The 19929-nt window shown below is 50.0% G+C and overlaps 1 pseudogene; it reads left to right on the plus strand.

The window, feature by feature from the left end:
• The first annotated feature begins 274 nt into the window (after positions 1-274).
• Positions 275-19929, plus strand: part of LOC140421198 (non-selective voltage-gated ion channel VDAC2-like) — a 29577-nt pseudogene continuing 9922 nt past the window's right edge.

Consider the following 19929-nt stretch of genomic DNA (forward strand, 5'->3'; position numbering starts at 1 on the left):
GGAGTTTGTGATGGGCCTGGCGCCACATCTCTTGGGACATTTAATGAGGCATTGGAGAAGGGGGAGCTGCCGGAGGCAATGCCGTAGACAACAATCATGTTAATACCAAAGAAGGGGAAAAACCTGTTGGAATATGGGTTGTATAGACCCATATCACCGTTAAATACGGATGTGAAAGTACTGGCTAAGTTGGTGGCGAGGATGGAAGGGTGTGCCCTGGGGGTTGCAGACAGGTTTTGTAAAGGGCAGGCAACTTTCTCATAACACAAGAAGGATGTTAAATGTGGTCATGACCTCATCGAGAGCTCAGGTACCAGAGGTAAGTGCCCATGGACGCAGAGAAGGTATTTGACTGGGTGGAGTGGCAGCACCTGTTTGAGATCCTGGGAATGTTCGGGTTTGTGGCATGGGTGCGCCTGTTATACGTGGCACCGAAGGCGAGTGTGTGGACAAACGTCATGAAATCACACAACTTTGAACTGCACAGGGGAATAAGGCAGGGGTGCCCGCTGTCGCCGCTGTTCTTTGCGCTGGCTATAGAGACTCTGCCAATGACTCTTGGAGGGGGGGGGGGTTAATGGAGTGGCACGGGATTACGAGGGGATGGAGAGAGCACCGGGTGTCGCTCTATGCGGACAACTTACTATTGTATGTTTCGGACTCGCTGGAGAGCGTGGAGAGGATCATGGGCCTGTTGGGGAAGTTTGGGCCGTTCTTGGGATATAGGTAAATGTAGGAAAAAGTGAAGTGTTCCCGGGGAACAAGTTGGGTCGGTGAGTCAGAGGCACTATGAAGAGTAAAGGTGACCTCCCCATGCGCAAGGATGAGCCTGATACAGTTCAAGGTCGTGCACAGAATACATGTGACTCGGGCAAGAATAAGTGGGTTCATAGATTATCATAGAATTTACAGTGCAGAAGGAGCCCATTCGGCCCATCGAGTCTGCACCGGCTCTTGGAAAGAGCACTCTACCCAAGGTCAACACCTCCACCCTATCCCCATAACCCAGTAACCCCACCCAACACTAAGGGCAATTTTGGACACTAAGGGCAATTTATCATGGCCAATCCACCTAACCTGCACATCTTTGGACTGTGGGAGGAAACCGGAGCACCCGGAGGAAACCCACGCACACACGGGGAGGATGTGCAGACTCCGCACAGACAGTGACCCAAGCCGGAATTGAACCTGGGACCCTGGAGCTGTAAAGCAATTGTGCTATCCACAATGCTACCGTGCTGCCCACGGTTCTTCCAGGGAGTGGCAGACGAGTGTGAAGTGTGGCCGGGGACCAATTAATCAAATGCAAATTTTCTGGGGCTGCGAAAAGTTGGAGAGATTCTGGGCAGGAGTGTCCGCGGCACTAACAAGAATAGTGGGGGAGGAGGTCGAGCCGGGCCCTTTGGTGGTGATATTCAGGATTCAGCCAAGCCAGAGCTGATGGTAGGGAAAGAAGGCCGACGTGGCCTTCGCCCCTGATTGCCCCACAGCGTTGAAGACTCGGGTCACTGTTTGTGTGGAGTCTGCATATTCTCCCTATGTTTGCATGGGTCTCACTCCCACAATCCAAAGATGTGCAGGGCAGGTGGATTGGCCACGCTAAATCTTTTTTAAAGTTTAGTGTACTCAATTTTTTTTCCCCCCCAATTAAGGGGCAATTTAGCATGGCCAATCCACCGAGAGTGGCTGCAGCTGCTCTCTGTCGCTGTTGCTGAGTGCAGGCTGTTGCTGACTTGCCTGCAGGAAGGAGCGAGAGAGAGGGAGGAGAGTGGAGAGAGCGAGGAAGGAGAGAGGAACGAGGGAAGAAACAACAACAACAGGAAGGTGGCTGCAAAAACAAGGTGGGAGTAAAGCCCCTTTGTACTGTTTGTTTGCTGGGCCCCTCCCAGGCTGAGGGCCCGGCCCTGCCCAGTTCTCCCAACTGTCAGGCCTTCCTCATTCCATCTGGTGAGCTTGTTCCGGGACGGGGACATTGAGTGGTTGCTGGGCCCCTCCCGGGCTGAAGATCCCTCACACCAGCAGGGAGGAGATTGGTTCCATTGGGTGGTCGTTCTCGGGTGGAGCACAGACTGTATTTTGCTGAGCCCTACTTGTGTTGAAGACTTCTTTAAAGCAGCGTCACTTACCTCAGTGTGGTGACCTAGGGTGGGAGCACGGACTGAGTTTTTATTTTGCTGGGCCCCACCCTGGGCTGAAGATCCCCAATCCTCCCACCCTCCAGCTTCACCCGGAGTCCCAGGACTCTCTCACGTCAGGAACCATTCAATCTACGGCGCCCCACCCTCCTGTGTTGCTGACCTCCTCCAACAGTGCTCCTTGTTCTCTCTTCTCTTCCCTTCCCTGTTCTGCTCCCCGTATACCTTCCAAGGGTGAGAGTAGGTCATTCCACCTCATCCTTCACCTGACAACACCTTCCCATTATCTATTTCGTCAATTAAACTCCCACGTGACAAAGCCCACATTGGGGTGGGCGTGGCACGTGCCCTGACGGCCACTCCACCTACGCCTGTGATGGGGCCGACCAGAGCCACCTATGCCGGGGTGGTAGCCTCCTCGGCCTCCACTGCTCCCGCAGCCCCGCCACCTTTCCGGTTGCTGACCCGAAAGCTGGGTGTAAAGTGCTACGCTCACCCCACCATCACCATAGAGATGTGCGTTCGCGCAATGGCTGGGGTCCTCGGCCCCTCGGCCATTGTGGCTGCCTCGCGAATGTACGGGAAAATCGTGTTCTTCCTGAGGGCCGAGAGGGTGGTTCACCTCGTCCTTGAAAAGGGCTCCTGGTGGGCGGGACCTAGGTGGCAGTGGACCCTCTTGAGGCCACTGCTGAGCGGGTCATATTGTCCAATGTCCCGCATTACCTCCCTACCGAGTTCCTCCTCCCCCACCTCCAACTACTGGGGGAGGTTCGTCTGAGGCAGCGCCGCTCCCTCTCGGCCTGAAGGACACCCCCCTCAGGCACATCTACTCCTTCCAGTGCCAGGCTTCCATCCGCCAGGCCCGGGAGGATGTATTAGAGGGCGGGATTCAAGGTCTCCCATCTAGACCAATTAGAGGAGACCTTCTGCATCTTCTGGTCTGCAGATGGCGTGCGGTGCCATGCCTGCAAAAAGGTGGGGCACGTGCGGAAGAACTGCCCCGTTTCCAAAGCCACGACTGATACCAAGGTGGCTGCAAGTGGCACCGCCGGCCCCTCTCCCTCCATTGGCATTACCACTCCGACCCTACAGGGGGACACTGTGCTGGCGCAGACTGGCCGGTCGGCTGCCGAGAGAAGGGAGGTCATCCACCAGGCCACAAGGCCCGAAAGAAGGCAAGGCGGGGTAGGCTGCAAATACCCCCGACCCCGTCAGCCTACAGGCCCCTGCGCCCCAGAACCCAGGCCTGAGGGCCACCACGGACACTCAAGCTCATCCCGGGCCCATTGACGCCTCAGCGTCGGGTACTGGGCCCGTCGTCGTTTTGGCACGGGTCAGCAGGAGCGGGGGGGGGGGGGGGGGGGGGTGAGGGGTGATGCGTGTGCTTCAAGGCTGGCGCAGAAGACGGCAACATCCCAGGGCAAAGTGTTGAGGGAAGGGTGGGCGTTGCGAGAATGGAGATTTCTTCGACGCAGGGCACCCCCCGCAAGCGGCGCCACTCCTTGGAGGGGTGGGGGTGGGGAAAGAGAGAAACATCATGACCCGGAACGGAGCGGCTGGTGCCCCGACCCCTGCTCTTCGACATTACACCGTGCCCCCGGATGAGATTAGACAAAGTCCATCATCTGTTGACACCCGAGCTGTCACAGCCCTCCAAGCAGGATGCCTCCGGGCGGGTGCGACCGAGGCCCCCCCCCCGACCCCCAAGGACCTGTTCTGCCCGGTGCCATTTGGCACCACAGAGGCATTCCTTTTTACAACCCTCGGGACAAAGGACTGCCTTGGTACCGAGTGCAGTTCTCGTGCGGTGGTGAAGTTAAGGAACCTGGTCGGGTTCTTTGATTTGGTGACGTCTGGTGGACTCTCTATCCTGACTCCAGCGTCTCCATTTATTGAGGCCTGGGGTTGGAGCGCCCAGAATCGACCGCCTCTACATTTCAAGGGCGTTCCTGCCCTGTGTCCCTAAGGCCTCTGTTCAGCAGATGCCGCGCTCGGACCACCATCTCGTGTGGGCGGGGCCCGTCCGGCCCGCCCTGTCTCGCGCTCAGTCGCGGTCCGCGTACTGGCATTTTAGCAACCGGCTGCTGGAGGACAAGCGGTTCCTGGGCTTGTTTCGTCATTTCTGGACCAGCTGGAGAAGGAAGCGGGGAGACTTCCCCTCCTTGAGGCTATGGTGGGACATGGGCAAGACTCATGTGCGCACCTTCTGTCAGGCGTATGCGAGGGGGTCGATAAAGAGGCGGAAATCCAGGGTCGAGGAGTTGGAAAAGGAGGTGCTCGACCTGGAGTCATGTCTCGGTCAGCCCGATGAAGACCCGGCCCTGCGGCTGGTGTACAGAGAGAAGGGTGCGCTGCGGGACCTGCAACTTGTCAGGTCCCAGGGCGCATATGTGAGGTCGCGGATCCAGATCCTTAAGGACATGGACCGCAGCTCCCCATTCTTCTACTCGCTGGAAAAAGATGCGGGGTCCGTCAGCAGCTCCTTACGCTGCTGGTCGGAGCCGGAGGAAGTTCGGGCCCAAATCCGAAGTTTCTACAGTGCTCTCTTCTCTTCGGATCCGTCCAGCCAGGATGCTTGCGGAGTTTTGTGGGAGGACCTGCCGCAGGTTGGCCCAAAGGGTGCCGGTAGGCTTGATACCCCGATAAGCCTGGGGGAGCTGACCGGCGCCCTCGACAGCCTGTCCGGGGCAAAACCCCAGGGCTGGACGTGCTGACCGTGGAGCTCGCAGGGCGACCTGGGACGTCCTGGGGACCGACTACGTGGGGGTCCTGGGGGAAAATATCGCAACCGGGGAGATGCCCCTCTCATGGCGCTGAGCCACCATTACCTTGCTGCCAAAGAGGGGGATTTCCACCACCTTAAAAACTGGCGTCAGTCTCCCTCAGTACGGATTACAAGATTTTCGCCAAGGCAATGAGTTTGCCCCTTGGCACCTTGCTGGACCACATGGTCCACCCTGACCAGTCCTACATGGTCCCGGGCCGCACAATCCACGACAACATTCATCTGGTCCGGCACCTGGTCCATCATTCCCAGAGGGCTGGTATGTCGAGCGCCTTCCTGTCCCTTGATCAGGAGAAGGTGTTTGACAGGGTGGATCACAAATATTTATTCGGGACTCTGCAAGCATTCGGGTTCGGGACGCAATTTGTCGCCTGGATCCGACTTCTGTACACTCATTAAGGTTAACGGGACCCTGGCGGCGCCCCTTCACTTTGAGTGAGGAGTGCATCAGGTTGTCTGACCAGCTTTATTCTATTTGCATGGAGCCTTTCCTGCACCTCCTGCGGAGGAGGTTGTCGGGACTGCTTCTGCGCGGGCCGGGCATTGGGGTGGTCCTTTCGGCTTACGCTGATGACGAGCTCCTCATGTTCACTGACCCTGCTGACCTGCGGAGGATGCAAGAGTGCCAGGCTGTGTACTCCGACGTGTCCTCTGCCAGGATCAACCGGGCCAAATGTTCCAGACTCCTGGTCGGTCCGTGGCAGATGGACCCCCTCCCAGAGGAGCTCAGGCCTTTCAGCTGGAGCAGGACCAGCCTCCTCTATTTGGGAGTCCATCTTTGCCCGGCTGAGGAATCCTGGCCGGCTAACAGGCAGGAGCTTGAGACGCTGGACAGTACTGCTTTGAGTGCCGTCTTACAGGGGTCGAGTTCTCGTCATAAACCAGCAGATAGCCTCCATGTTGTGGTACCGGCTGGTCACTTTGACCCCTCCCCCTGACTTTGTCAAAAAGATCCAGAGAATGCTCATAGAGTTCTTCTGGGACAAGAGACTACACTGGGTCGCTGCTGAGGTTCTGAATCTCCTGCTTAGCGAGGGCGGCCAGTGTGCCTTCGCACCCAGGTGGCGACCTTCCACCTTCAGACCCTGCAATGATAGCTTTACATTGAGCCCCCTCCACGATGGTGTGCCCTGGCGATGTATTTCTTCCGCCAGGTGTACGGTCTGAATTACAAAGTGCAGCTCCTGTTCATAGCTCTGCAGGGTCTTCGTTACCCTCTGCAGGAACTGCCCGTCTTTTACCAGGACCTGCTCAAAGTCTGGAACATGGTCGCCTCATGCCGCAGCTCCCCCCCCCCCACCCCATCAGGAGTGGTGGCTGTCGTCAGGGAGCCACTGCTCAGGAATCTGCACCTCCACCATTTTGAGTGGCTGGCGGAGGAGCGAGCTGTGGCTGCCGGGGTGACCAGGATTGGGGACGTGCTGAGTGGCGGAGGAGTGGGCTGGATGACACCCCACGAGTTAGCACAACATGCAGTGGTGGACGTCCGGCTCACAGCCAATGCCATCCGAGACCTCAAAACGGTTGTGCTCGGACCCGATGGCACTCGTAGTTTGAAGGACGCGCAGGTGTGTGGTGGTATCCCGCATGGGCGAACCCCTGTCCGGACGGGATTCCACATTGGTCCCAGGCCCCAAAACCTCCCACGGGGGCCGGTGCCCCACAATCCTAGCCGCCTCGTGGAAATACCCTCCGTCCTTTTCGCACTGCACGCAGGGGTTTCCTGTACGGGCTGCTGCTGCTGCTTCACCTCCTTACCCTCGCCCGTCGTCCGGATACGCCATGGCGAGCCTTGTTGCCGTCTGGAGGCGGAGGTCCCCACTGGAGGTCCCTCGATGGAGGACTCTTCCCCCTCAATCTTGGGGACCTGGGGTGGAGGGTGTTGCATGCAGCAGTGCCGTACACTCACCGATTGCACTGGTTCACCCACTCCCAAGAAGCCTGCCATTTTTGCGGCCATGTGGAGTCCGTGGAGCATGTCTATGTTACATGTTTTAGGCTGTACTCCCTTTTTAGTCTTCTAACCAATCTTTTGCTGGAGTTTTGTTTGCACTTCAGCCTCACGCTCCTAATCTGTGGGCATCCCATGCGGAGAGGGGCGGGGAAGGCGGAGGACCTCCTTGTGAACCTGCTCCTGCGCCTGGCAAAGTGCACCATTTATAGATCCAGGCAGCGGGCAACCGAGGGGGTCGGCCGGCCAGACTGTCTGCCCCTCTTCCGCGGCTACATTCCCTGGGCACCATTGAGGCCTTCCTTGCCCGGTGGGCACCACAGGGGTTGGGGTGCTTTATTGACCCCTTTGACTGCACTCTTATTTGATGTTTTTTAAGTTTCTGTTGATCTTTGTTATGTTCAGGGAGTGCCCCTAACAGGAGCGGCCCTTTTTTTTTGCTTTGTCCCTCAGTTTGTTTTCCTTTCTTCTGTTTTGTTGGTGGACCTCAAAAGAGTGGCCAATCCACCTAACCTGAATATCCAAGGGTTGTGGGGGTGAAACCCACGCAGACACAAGGAGAATGTGCAAACTCCACACAGACAGTGACCCAGGGCCAGGATTCGAACCTGGGTCCTCAGTGCCGCAGTCCCAGTGCTAGCCGCAGTCCCAGTGCTAACCACTGCACCACACGTCACCTCCGGACACACTAATTTGACCCTTAGTTGGAAAAAAAAATAATAGGGTACTCTAAATTAAAAATAAATAAAGGATTTTGTCGAGATTTATTAGAACACAACATCCCAGATGGAAAAGTGATGATAGGACAGGAATTTTCAAACTACAAATAGCATTTTTCCCCTCCAAAGGAATGCAGATCAAAAGAGAGACAGCAAGCTATTAGATCCCAAACCACCCCTAAAGCTAATCTGAAATAAGTCTCAAGTAGATGCACAGGAGCAACTCGGTGATTCTCACCTATCCTACCATTCAGTGAAATGAAATGAAATGAAAATCGCTTATTGTCATGAGTAGGCTTCAAATGAAGTTACTGTGAAAAGCCCCTAGTCGCCACATTCCGGTGACGAATGTGATATAAAATAGTTACTTTAGAGATATTAGTTACTGTAATGTAGAGGTAGGCCAGTCTAATTCTGGTGAGTTCACAGACAAAGGATTTCAGACCGCATGGCAAAGCAAGGAGGAGGTGTGTCTACCAAAGGAGGAGAAAAGGATGCTGGGTAATAGGGGCCAGAGGAAGGGATTGGAAATGAGCCAATCAGAATGTCTGACTAGGTCAGGAGGGGTATAGGATGACCTATGGGAATCGTGTATGTGAAACTTGATACCATTTGAATTGATTTGCAGAGATCCCTTTGTCTCTTTGTTCATTCGCTTTCCGGGGTGTAGGAGACTGGATGTGTCTTATGCCTCTGTGAAATGAATCAAGCTTGCAAGCTAAATAAAATAACTAATGCTGTACCTGCAAATCCATCTCGACTTTTATTGAGGCCAGACTGACGGGTAAAGAAATTTGGGATTTGACAATTGGTGCCGAAAACCCGGGATTTCTCAAGACGGTTCTGACCAACTGCGAAATCAGAATTAGACTGATTATGAACAGGAGGATGGGGAAAAAGGGCCCACAATGTACAGCTGGAAAATGACCGCGCATTGATTTTTCCCCTCTTCTTATCGTCTGATTAGTCTGGTCACTCGCGGTTGGTACGGATAGATCGTGTCGACAAAATCAAAGGTCAGTCTGGGGATTAGAAATTTAATTGATGGGATTTCATATTGTTGATTCGGCTTGGGTTAGGTTTTGGGTTGATGGGACATCTAAAAGATGATTCAATTCCAAGTATAAGTGTTTTTATGGCTGATGTGACTTCAGTAGATGGAGGTTCAGTCAATTATAAGTGTTTTTATGGCTGATGTGACTTCAGTAGATGGAGGTTCAGTCAAGTATAAGTGTTTTTATGGCTGATGTGACCTCAGGATGAGGGTTCAGTTCAATGAGTGTTTTTAAATCTGAAGATGATTCAATTCCATGTGTGAGTGTTTTAAATCTATAGTTGATTAAGCTAAAAAAAAAAATTGTACCCTTGGACTGTAGTGGCAAAAAACGCAGTTCTGAGGACTAGTTGAGATTGTGGGGAATTGCTTGGATAAATTTCAAGACAAGAACATTCATACAGCTGGATGCTGCATATTGGTTGAAGCAGAAGTCTCTCAAAGGGTTAACAGCAGCAGCCAAAGTTAAAGATGACAGACAGTGCTTCTCACTCAGGCCTTGAGATAACAGCAGCAGCCTGTAGTGTAATCGGATACCTTTCCTTTGAGTCAGTGAACTCCAGCAAAGTTACGTTTTGAATTAATTAAAGGAAACCAGTGGGTTTCTCCACCTCTTTGATAAAAGTTATTATTTTCGAAAGCAATTGATTGAAATTGCCAGAATCTTAAGTTTTACTTCCTTGAAATAATGTTTATCTCATTTTATCTGTGAATTAATAGAAACTTAAAGAAGATCACTGACACCATTTTAATAAGTGTAAATCTGGAGATGATAGTTGTCTTTGCCAACATTTTTGTGAATGTAAGAAAAACTTGTCAAAAGAAAAATTATTAAGATAAAGAATTAATTAAGTTGTAAATGTTATACAAGTTATGTTAAGCAAATCGTAAATTTAGTTCTGAGTTGAGATCAGAGCTAAGCTTGCAAGTTGCAGTAATTCAATTTGAATTTTCAAACATTTTTAAGTTTTAAAAGAACACTGTTAGAACCTTTTCAATCGTTTTGCCAAGAAAAAAAACCCCAAAAAACGCGCAAGTAGAGACAGGAAAGGCTCGGGTCAAACAAAAGATGAGCTACATAGTTCAATGGCTGGCCTTGAATTGACAGAAAATGATTAATTCAATAATTTTAAAATGTCAGTAAAAGTTTTGACTGCACCTGTAGCATTGTCTGCACTAATTCCAGAACCACCAGAGTATAATAATTTATATTGAGTCACTGCTCCCCAGATTCCAATCATGCCAGTAACTCCAGCCCTGTTGGTTGATAGTGTGGGTCCCGATTTACCATCTTCACGATCAGTAGAGAAAGAGAAGCTCTGTTCCGCAAGCCCAGTTAGCTCTAGGACCAGATCTCGGACAGCAAGAGAAGGGCTTGATCCTAACCAGAAACAATTAAGCATACCACCTAAATCCCTCCAGACCAAGGGGAAACCGCAAATTTCAGAACAAAGGGAGCTGCAACAGATGATTTTGAAGAGAAAGAACTCCCTCTAGTGACAGGGAGGGACGTCGAAGTCTTGGAAGAACCAGAGGAAATAGCTAGAGTGCCCCCTGGTGAGACTCGGAGACAGTTGCCGATTAGGAAGATACCAATCACCTGAATTATGCTAGCCACGCCGCACTTCAGCAAGCCCATGCATTAGACGACGGTAGATGGACACAGATCCTGAATGCGTTGAATAGCACATTTCAAAAGCCCATAAATATTTCTGCTATCTTAGACCTAAAACCTAAGAAGACTGAAGAGCCAGAGGAATTTCTGGAGCGTTTTAATGAAATCTACCGTGGGCAGTCAGGCGACTTGCCATATCAAAATGGTCAGAATTCCCCTCAATATTGTGCTATGTTAATGCATTGCCTACCACCTTCTGTGGCTACTGCTGTGAAATGTAATAACATGAATTGGACAGAGAACTACCCTTCCCAGATGGCAAGGGCAGTCAGATTTTATTGGAAGGAGGGTGTAGGCCAGGAAGGAGGCTCAGTTACAAAGGTTAAGACTGAGTATGTAATGAAAAAGGATGATCTGCGACCCCAACAAGCGGCAGAAATGGTAGTTTACCAGCAGGAGCCCCAATATTTTGACTTTGGGTGGGTGGATCAGCGAGGGGGAGGATATCAAACCCACCCAAAGGGACCCTCAGCTCCTTTTTATGGCCCACCGTATGCACCAACAGCTTTACAACCGCCGCCCCCTCTGAGGGGCCATTGGTCTACTGGGAGAAGAGGACGGGGCAGATATAGAGGGAGCAATGCATGTTTTAATTGCGGCCGTGCAGATCACTGGCAACAGGAATGCCCCTTTAAAAGACAGGCAGCAGAAGGAGATTATCCGACCCAAAGGAGGGGGTACCCACCAAGGGGAGGACAGACGAGATACACTGACTTCTCCCAGGCAAACCCTTTCCCAACACAGGATTGACTAGCTAATTTAGTCATAAGGACTCTCCAATCGGACAGGGAACCTATTATCTCTCTGCAGATAGGAGATCAACATCACTCATTTGTAATCGACACTGGAGCAGCCATGTCTTCTGTGCAATCAGAACTTCGACTACCATTATCCGACCACACCCAGCAATTGTCAGGGTTCCAAGGACAGGTGTGTGAGTATCCTATTTCTGAACCTGTGACAGTCACTTACGAGAATAAGTCTGCAGATCATCAGTTTGTAGTGACTACTGGATTGGACTGTAATTTGTTGGCCCGAGATTTACTGTGTATCTTCCAGCTACAGCTAGAGTATGGAGACGAAGGGGTAACGGTCCAATCATGGAGGATGAGACAACAGTGCTATATTTCTATCACCCCCAGTGGTGGACGTTAGACATTGAACATTCACTGCATCACGTTACCCTGGCCTATGACAGAACCGGACAAAACAGGGAGTTGGAGGACAAATACCGGCCATTAATTGGGACCGAATGGCCAGTCAAAGGTACAGCCACAGTCACGAGAAAAGAAGGTACAGCCGATTTTGTTACAATACCACCACGTTTATGGCCACAGTCAGCTTCGGTAAGCCCTCATATTACACGTCAGGTCCACGACCAGTACCATGCCAGGGATCTGGGGCAAATGGTAAGGAGGGCAGTGGATCATTCGGATCCAACAGAGTACGCACTTCAAGTCATGCCGGACGGCACTGCCATAAAATATTTTGAGGTCCCTGAAACAATTAACACTCGACTGCAGCATCACTGGGGACATGATGTTTTGGAATATGTCAATCCACAGGTCTGGGCGAAATACCCATCACAAGTGGGAAAGACAAATGTTACACCTATAAAGGTAACGATTAAGGATCATGTAAAGCTACCTTCCATTCGGCAATACCCCCTGAAATCCCAAGCTGCTCCGTCTATAGACACATTAATTCAAGAGCTGTTGCAACAGGGTATTTTGGTCCCTTGCCAATCAGAATGTAACACCCCCATACTTGCTGTGCCTAAACCAGCCAAACCAGACCAGTACCGATTAGTACAGGATTTACGTTCGATCAATGCCATCGCATAGCCGTTACATGCTCTCACCCTCCAACAGGATATTACGGTGTATAGCTCCCACTCGGTTATCGCACTACTGAGGCAACTGCAGACTCAGCATCTTACCGCAGCTCGTCAGAATAGGTATGAGATATACCTTTTGAACAATCCACATCTGACATTTAGACACTGTACCACTATCAATCCAGCCTGTTTTCTTAGTGGTCCCCCTGTCCATGAAGACGCACCTGGCCACGACTGTTTAGCCCCTAAAATCTTAGCTGTCAAAATCCATGAGGGTGCAGCAGGTGAAGGGGGGCTACGCCAGGAATTGGAAATGCAGTGACAGATCTTTTTAGATGAGGGACCGTAGCTATGGATTGGATAGTTCGGTTATCATGGAATGATAAAAGGAGGGAATGACGAATGTGATATAAAATAGTTACTTTAGAGATATTAGTTACTGTAATGTAGAGATAGGCCAGGCTCATTCTGGTGAGTTCACAGACAAAGGATTTCAGACCGCATGGCAAAGCAAGGAGGAGGTGTGTCCACCAAAGGAGGAGAAAAGGATGCTGGGTAATAGGGGCCAGAGGAAGGGATTGGAAGTGAGCCAATCAGAATGTCTGACTAGGTCAGGAAGGGTATAGGATGACCTATGGGAATCGTGTATGTGAAACCTGATACCATTTGAATTGATTTGCAGAGATCCCTTTGTCTCTTTGTTCATTCGCTTTCCGGGGTGTAGGAGACTGGATGTGTCTTATGCCTCTGTGAAATGAATCAAGCTTGCAAGCTAAATAAAATAACTAATGCTGTACCTGCAAATCCATCTCGACTTTTATTGAGGCCAGACTGACGGGTAAAGAAATTTGGGATTTGACACCGGCACCTGTTCGGGGAGGCTGGTACAGGAATTGAACCGTGCTGCTGGCCTGCCTCGGTCTGCTTTCAAGGCCAGCGATTTAGCCCTGTGCTAAACCAGCCCCTGAAAACTAAATCAATGGTCTGCTATTAGTAGAGCATTTCTGGAACATGTATGGTAAAGGCACAGTTCTAGTCAAGGCCCCTGAAAAGCAGCGAGCCAGCGAGAATTGTCCAATTTCCTACACTGGCCATTTCCACCACTTATTGATACTAAACAGGTTCAAACATATTTCATTACTTAAATGGATTGGGGGTGGGGTGGGGGGGAAGCATTCTGAGCTAACATCAAACCCAAATTATAAGTCAGTCTGAGTAATTCGCACCTACCACAAATACAAGTTGGATTTGAACAGAATTTGGGGTTTTCTTCCACTGTGTTTGCGTGTGAAACATTCTACAGACTTGGTTAATGACAAAACAATCCTTGAGTATTGGTAAGGTATGATTCTGTGAGAGAGAAACTGAGTCAATGTTTCAAGTCAAATCTGACTCTTTAGCATTCACTGGGGATGGGCTCATGAAGAATGATCACTTGGATGAACCAATCGAGGTACCAAGAAATAGTGTGCAGTTTACAAAAATTAGTTTATGGGATGTGGGTGCCGTTCGTTAGATCAGCAGTTATTGTCCCTCCCCATTTGCTCTTCAGAAGGTGGTGAGTTGCCTTGAATCATTGCAGTCCCTGAAGTGTAGACCCACTCACTGTGCTGTTCGGCAGGGTAACAAGATTTTGACACAGTGGTAGAGAAGGAACAGCAATATATTTTGGTGTTGGTGAGTGACTTGGTAAGGAACTCCCAGGTGGTGGTGGGTTTCCAGGTATCTGCTGCTCTTGTCCTTCTAGATGGTAGTGGTCATGGGTTTGGTAGGTGCTGCCTAAGGAACCTTGGCAAGTTCCTGCAGTGCATCCTAGATGGTATACACGGTGCTATTGTCCGTCGATGGTGGAGGGACACCTTCAAACTACAAGTGCCATCGTTTGTGGAAGGAGTGCCAATCAAGTAGGCTGTTTTGTCCTGGAGTGTTGTTGGAACTGCACTCATCCAAGCAAGTGGAGAGCTTTCCATTATACTCTTGACTTGTGCCCAGATTTTGGGGGGGTGGGGGGTCTGGAGGTGAGTTACTTGCTGTAGGATTCCTAGCCTTTGACCTGCCCTGGTAGCCACAGTATTAATATGGCTAGTTCAGTTCAATTTCTGATGAAACCCAGGATGTTGATTGTGGGCAGTAATAGTAATGTCAGTGAATGTCATGGGGCAATGGTTAGAACCTCTCTTGTAGGAGATGGTCATTGCCTGGCACTTGTGCAGCACAAATGTAATTTGCCACTTTGTCAGCCCAAGCCTGGATATTGTCCAGGTCTTGCTGCATTTCAACATGGACTGCTTCATTATCTGAGTCGTCGCGAATGGTGAGCATTGTGCAGTCATCTGCGAACATCCCCACTTCTGACCTTATGATAGAAGGGAGGTCATTGATGAAGAAGCTGAAGATAGTTGGGCCTAGAACACTACTTTGAAGAACTCCTACAGTGATGTCCTGGAACTGAGATGATTGACCTCCAACAAACACAGCCATCTTCCTTTGTGTCAGGTATGACTCCCCAATGATTGGAGAGTCCCCCCCCCCCCCGCACCGATTCCCATTTACTCCAGTTTAGCTAGGCCTCCTTGATGCCAAACTTGGTCAAATGCTGCCTTGATGCCAAGTGCAGTCACTCTCACCTCTGGCATTCAGCTCTTCTGTTCATGTTTGAACCAAAGCTGTAATGAGGTCAGGAGCTGAGTGACTCTGACGGAACCCAAATTGAGTGTCAGTGAGCAGGCTATTGCTGACCAAGTGCCGCTTGATAGCTCTGTTGATGGCTCCTTCCATCACTTTTCTGATGGAGAGTACACTGATAGGGTGGTAATTGGCTGGGTTGGATTTATCCTGTTTCTTGTGTACAGGACATAACTGGGCAATTTTCCACGTTTGCGGATAGATGCCAGTGTTGTAGCTGAACTGGAACAGCTTGGCTAGAGGTGTGGCAAGTTCTGGAGCACAAGTCTTCAGTACTATGGTGGGGATATTGTCTGGTCCCACAGCCTTTGCAATATCCAATGCCGTCAGCATTTTCTTGATATTGTGTGGAGTGAATTGTTTTGGCTGAAGACTGACTGTGATGCTGGGGACCTTCAGAGGAGACTGAGATGGATCATCCACTTAGCATTTTTCACTGAAGGTTGTTGAGAATGCCTCAGCCTTGTCTTTTGCACAGATGTGCTAGGCTCCTCCATCATTGAGGATGGGGATATTTGTGGAGCCTCCTACTCCAGGTGTTTTTTTAAATTATCCACCTCCATCACCACAGCTGGATGTGTTAGGATTACAGAGCTTAGATCTGATGTGTTTGTTGGGTAATCGCTTACCTGTGTCTATTACTTGCTGCTTATACTGTTTGGCACACAAGTAGTCCTTGTGTTGTAGCTTCACCAGGTTGACACCTCATTTTTTAGGTGTGCCTGGTGTTGCTCCTGGCATGCTCTCCTATACTCTTCATTGAACCAGGATAGATCCCCAGGCTTGATGGTAATGGTAAAGTGTGGGATATGCTGGGCCATGAGGTTACAGATTGTGGTTGAATACAATTCTGCTGCTGATGTCCCACAGTGCCTCATGGGTGCCAGTCTTGAGGTACAAGGTCTGTTCGAAGTCGATCCCAATTAGTACAGTGGTAGTGCCACACAACACAATGGAGGGTATCCTCGTGATTTTGTCACTTCTACCGATACTGTCATGGACTGATGCATCTGCAGCAGGCAGGTTGGTGAAGATGAGATCAAGTATGTTTTTCCCTCTTGTTGGTTCCCTCACCACCTGCTGCATTCCCAGTCTAGCAGCTATGTCCTTTAGGACTCAGCCAGCTCAGTCTGTGGTGGTACTACCGAGCCACTCTTGGTGATGGACATTGAAGTCCCACCCAGAACATATTCTGCGCCCTTGCCACCCTCAGTGCTTCCTCAAAGTGGTGTCCAACATGGAGGAGTACGGATTCATCGGCTGATGGTGGACTGTACGTGGTAATCAGCAGAAAGTTTCCTTGCCCATGTTTAACCTGAAGCTATGAGAAGGTGAAGACTCACAGAGCAACTCCATCCCGATTGTATACCACTGTGCTGCCAGCTCTGCTTGGTCTGTCCTGCCAGTGAGACAGGGCATACCCAGGAATGGTGATCGTGGTGTCCGGGACATTGTCTGTAAGGTATGATTCTGTGAGCATGACTATGTCAGGCTGTTACTTGATTAGTTTGTGAGATAGCTCTCCCAACTTTGGCACAAACCCTCAGATGTTAATAAGGAGGACTTTGCAGGGTTGACAGGTCTGGGTTTGCTGCTGTTGTTTCCCCGTGCCTGGGCCGATGCCGGGAGGTCCGTCCAGTTTCATTCTTTTCGTATTTTTGTAGCAGTTGAATACAACTGAGTGGCTTGCTAGCCCATTTCCGAGGGCATTTAAGAGTCAACCACATTGCGGTGGGTCTGGAGTCACATGTAGGCCACACCAGGTTAAGGATGGCAGATTTTCTTCCCTAAAAGGACATTAGTGAACCAGATGGGTTTTTACAACAAATCGACAATGGTTTTGTGGTCATCATTAGACTTTAAATTCCAGATATTTTATTGAGTTTAAATTCCACTACCTGCTGTGGTGGATTCGGACCCTAATCCCCAGACCACTACCCTGGGCCTTTGGATTACTAATGCAGCGACAATACCACTACCTCCAGTGTTGTCACACCAGCTAAAGCAGACAGTAGGGAATCGAAGGGGTGGGGGGGTCAAAGTTGCTGCTAACACATGATGAAGTTGAAAAACAGAAACATTTTATTCAATCAAAGAGGTTGTGAGTATCTACAATAGAGTCTAATTATTTTCTCACTGATCCGCAGGTCCACAAATATACATATGATAAATTAATGGTGATGTAATCACTTACTGGAGGGATTAGTGGTGATACCAGTCACTCTCCCACTACCTCAGCATGGATTAGAAACTGTTACTGTGAGAAGGGTCATCCCAATCTTTCTTTCTCGTGTGCGTGTTGTGAAATTACTACTTGGAGCAGTGATTATCCTATTCTCACCATGCATTTGGAAAATTGCTGCTGGAAGATGTGGGTCTCACTCACAGTGAGATAGAGAAAATGCTACAGGAAAGTATTCAATTTTTAAAAATGAACTACGCCTTTGTGGAAGATCTAGAGACTTTTGCCATAAAAGGTGTGATAAATATGCTAGCAGCTGTTGTTTTAGGGCCATGACTGTATCATAGAATTCACAGTGCAGAAGGCCATTCGGCCCATCGAGTCTGCACCGGCTCTTGGAAAGAGCACCCTACCCAAGGTCAACACCTCCACCCTATCCCCATAACCCAGTAACTCCACCTAACGCTAAGGGCAATTTTGGACACTTAGGGCAATTTATCATGGCCAATCCACCTAACCTGCACATCTTTGGACTGTGGGAGGAAACCGGAGCACCCGGAGGAAACCCACGCACACACGGGGAGGATGTGCAGACTCCGCACAGACAGTGACCCAAGCTGGAATCAAACCTGGGACCCTGGAGCTGTGAAGCAATTGTGCGATCCACAATGCTACCGTGCTGCCCTCAAGCAGTGTTCCCCTTTCAGCAGTGTTCCCTCAGGCTGGTCATGAGTAAAGCCTAACAAGTGACGTTCTTCAGTTGTAGACCCAGACAGCAATGATGGCAAGATGCACAAAGATGAAGGCCAAGCACAGCCATGGTTAACCCTGTTCGCACCTGACAACTTTCATCATACCAGGCTGAAATGAGGAGGAATTCCTTCATTCTTAGGGGTTGTGATCTTTGCACTGTCTCTCACATTGGCTCTGTATGCTTCATCATTAAGTATTTTCAAAGTGGAGATAGCCAAATGTCTGGACTTTGGGTGGGGGTGAGAGAAATCGATTGATATGGAGATTTGGTGGAGAAAGTGAAACTGAATAAAGGAGCAGGTTTCAGGGGCCATGTAGCCTACTGCTGCTCCTATTTCGTATATCGTTATGACATCCACATATAGGAGTCAGTAACAGTATATGTAGGTTGATTCCCCCTCCTCTCCTACCATGACACGAACTGAGATAGGTTGAGCCAGTCCAGCCCAAGAGTCCAAACTAGTGGATGTTTAAATTCTTCAACTGGAAAAACAACCCTCAAACGTCTTAGAGAATAAGACATAAATGATGTATTTGCCTGACTCATCACTACAATGGACTAATTTATAACAAAGTGCCATGGTTCTGACATCAGAATGCAACCTCAGGATAATTCAAATGGACAGAATATAGTGTCTCCAACAAACAAGCTAAAAACATATTAAACAGCCAAAAATGCACACATCCTATTGTTGTCTAGCTTAGGCGGGAACAGTGGGAGATGGAGGGGTGTGTTATGCACTGAATTATGTTTACATTTGTACTTGTATATTTTTTTTAAATTAACATTTTATTGAGGTATTTATGGTTTTATAACAGTACTTATATAACAGTAATTATAAACATTTATAAACCGAGTGCAAAAGCCGTCTTCCTCTCTCACAGGTCCCACCTTTTCTAGCCTCCTACTCTACACTAAACTATCCCCACAGCCCCCTCCCCTTCTGCTGACGGTTAATTTCCCCTAAAGAAGTCGATGAACGGTTGCCACCTCCGGACGAACCCTAACATGGACCCTCTCAAGGAGAACTTTATTTTCTCCAAACAGAGAGAGCTAGCCATGTCAGTTAGCCAGGTCTCCGACTTCAGGGCTTCGAGTCCCTCCAAGCTAATAATATCCGTCTCCGGGCTACCAGGGAGGCAAAGGCTACCTCTTTCTCCTCCTGGATTCCCGGGTCTTCCGACACTCCGGAAATCGCCACCTCTGGACTCGGCCCCAGCCTTGTTTTCAGTACTTTGGATATTACATCTGCAAACCCCTGCCAGAATCCCCTAAGCTTCGGGCATGTCCAGAACATATGAACATGGCTCGCTGGTCCTCCCGCACACCTTGCGCACCTGCCTTCCACCCCAAAGAATCTGCACATCTGGGCCACTGTCATGTGAGCCGGTGAACGACCTTAAACTGTATCAGGCTGAGCCTGGCACATGATGTGGATGCGTTGACTCTACTGAACGCATCCACCCAGAGCCAATCCTCTATCTATCCACCTACCTCCTCTTCCCATTTGTGTTTCAGCCCCTCGGTCTGTGTTTCCTCTGATCCCATAAGCTCCTTATAAATATCCTACCTTCCCCACGCACACTCTGGAACCTACCCTATCCTATATTCCTCTTGGTGGTAGGAGCGGGAAGGTTGACACCTGCCTGCGTAGGAAGTCTCACGCCTGCAGGTACCTAAATTCATTCCCTCCCGCCAATTCAAATTTCTCCTCCAACTCCCTCAGGTTGGGAAAGCACCCCTCGATGAACATACCGCCCATCCTCTCGATCCCTGCTCTCTGCCATCTCCGGAACCCTCCATCTAACCTCCCCGGGGCAAACCGGTGATTATTGCAAATTGGGGACCAGACCGATGCTCCCTCTGCTCCCACATATCTCCTCCATTGCCCCCAGACTCTCAGGGCCGCGTCCACCACAGGGTTGGTGGAGTAGTGTGCCAGCGGGAACGCAGAGGCGCTGTTACCAACGCCCCCAAACTAGTGCCCTTACAAGATGCCACTTCTACTTTCTCCCACACCGAACCCCCCCACCACCATCCACTTCCTAATCATGGCTATATTCGCCGCCCAGTAATAATTACTAAAGTTTGGGAGTGCTGGCCCGCCCTCCCCCCGGCTGCGCTCCAACATCCCCTTTTTAACTCGCGGGGT

The sequence above is a fragment of the Scyliorhinus torazame genome, chromosome 1 (genome assembly GCF_047496885.1).
Source record: "Scyliorhinus torazame isolate Kashiwa2021f chromosome 1, sScyTor2.1, whole genome shotgun sequence".
Classification (NCBI taxonomy): domain Eukaryota; kingdom Metazoa; phylum Chordata; class Chondrichthyes; order Carcharhiniformes; family Scyliorhinidae; genus Scyliorhinus; species Scyliorhinus torazame.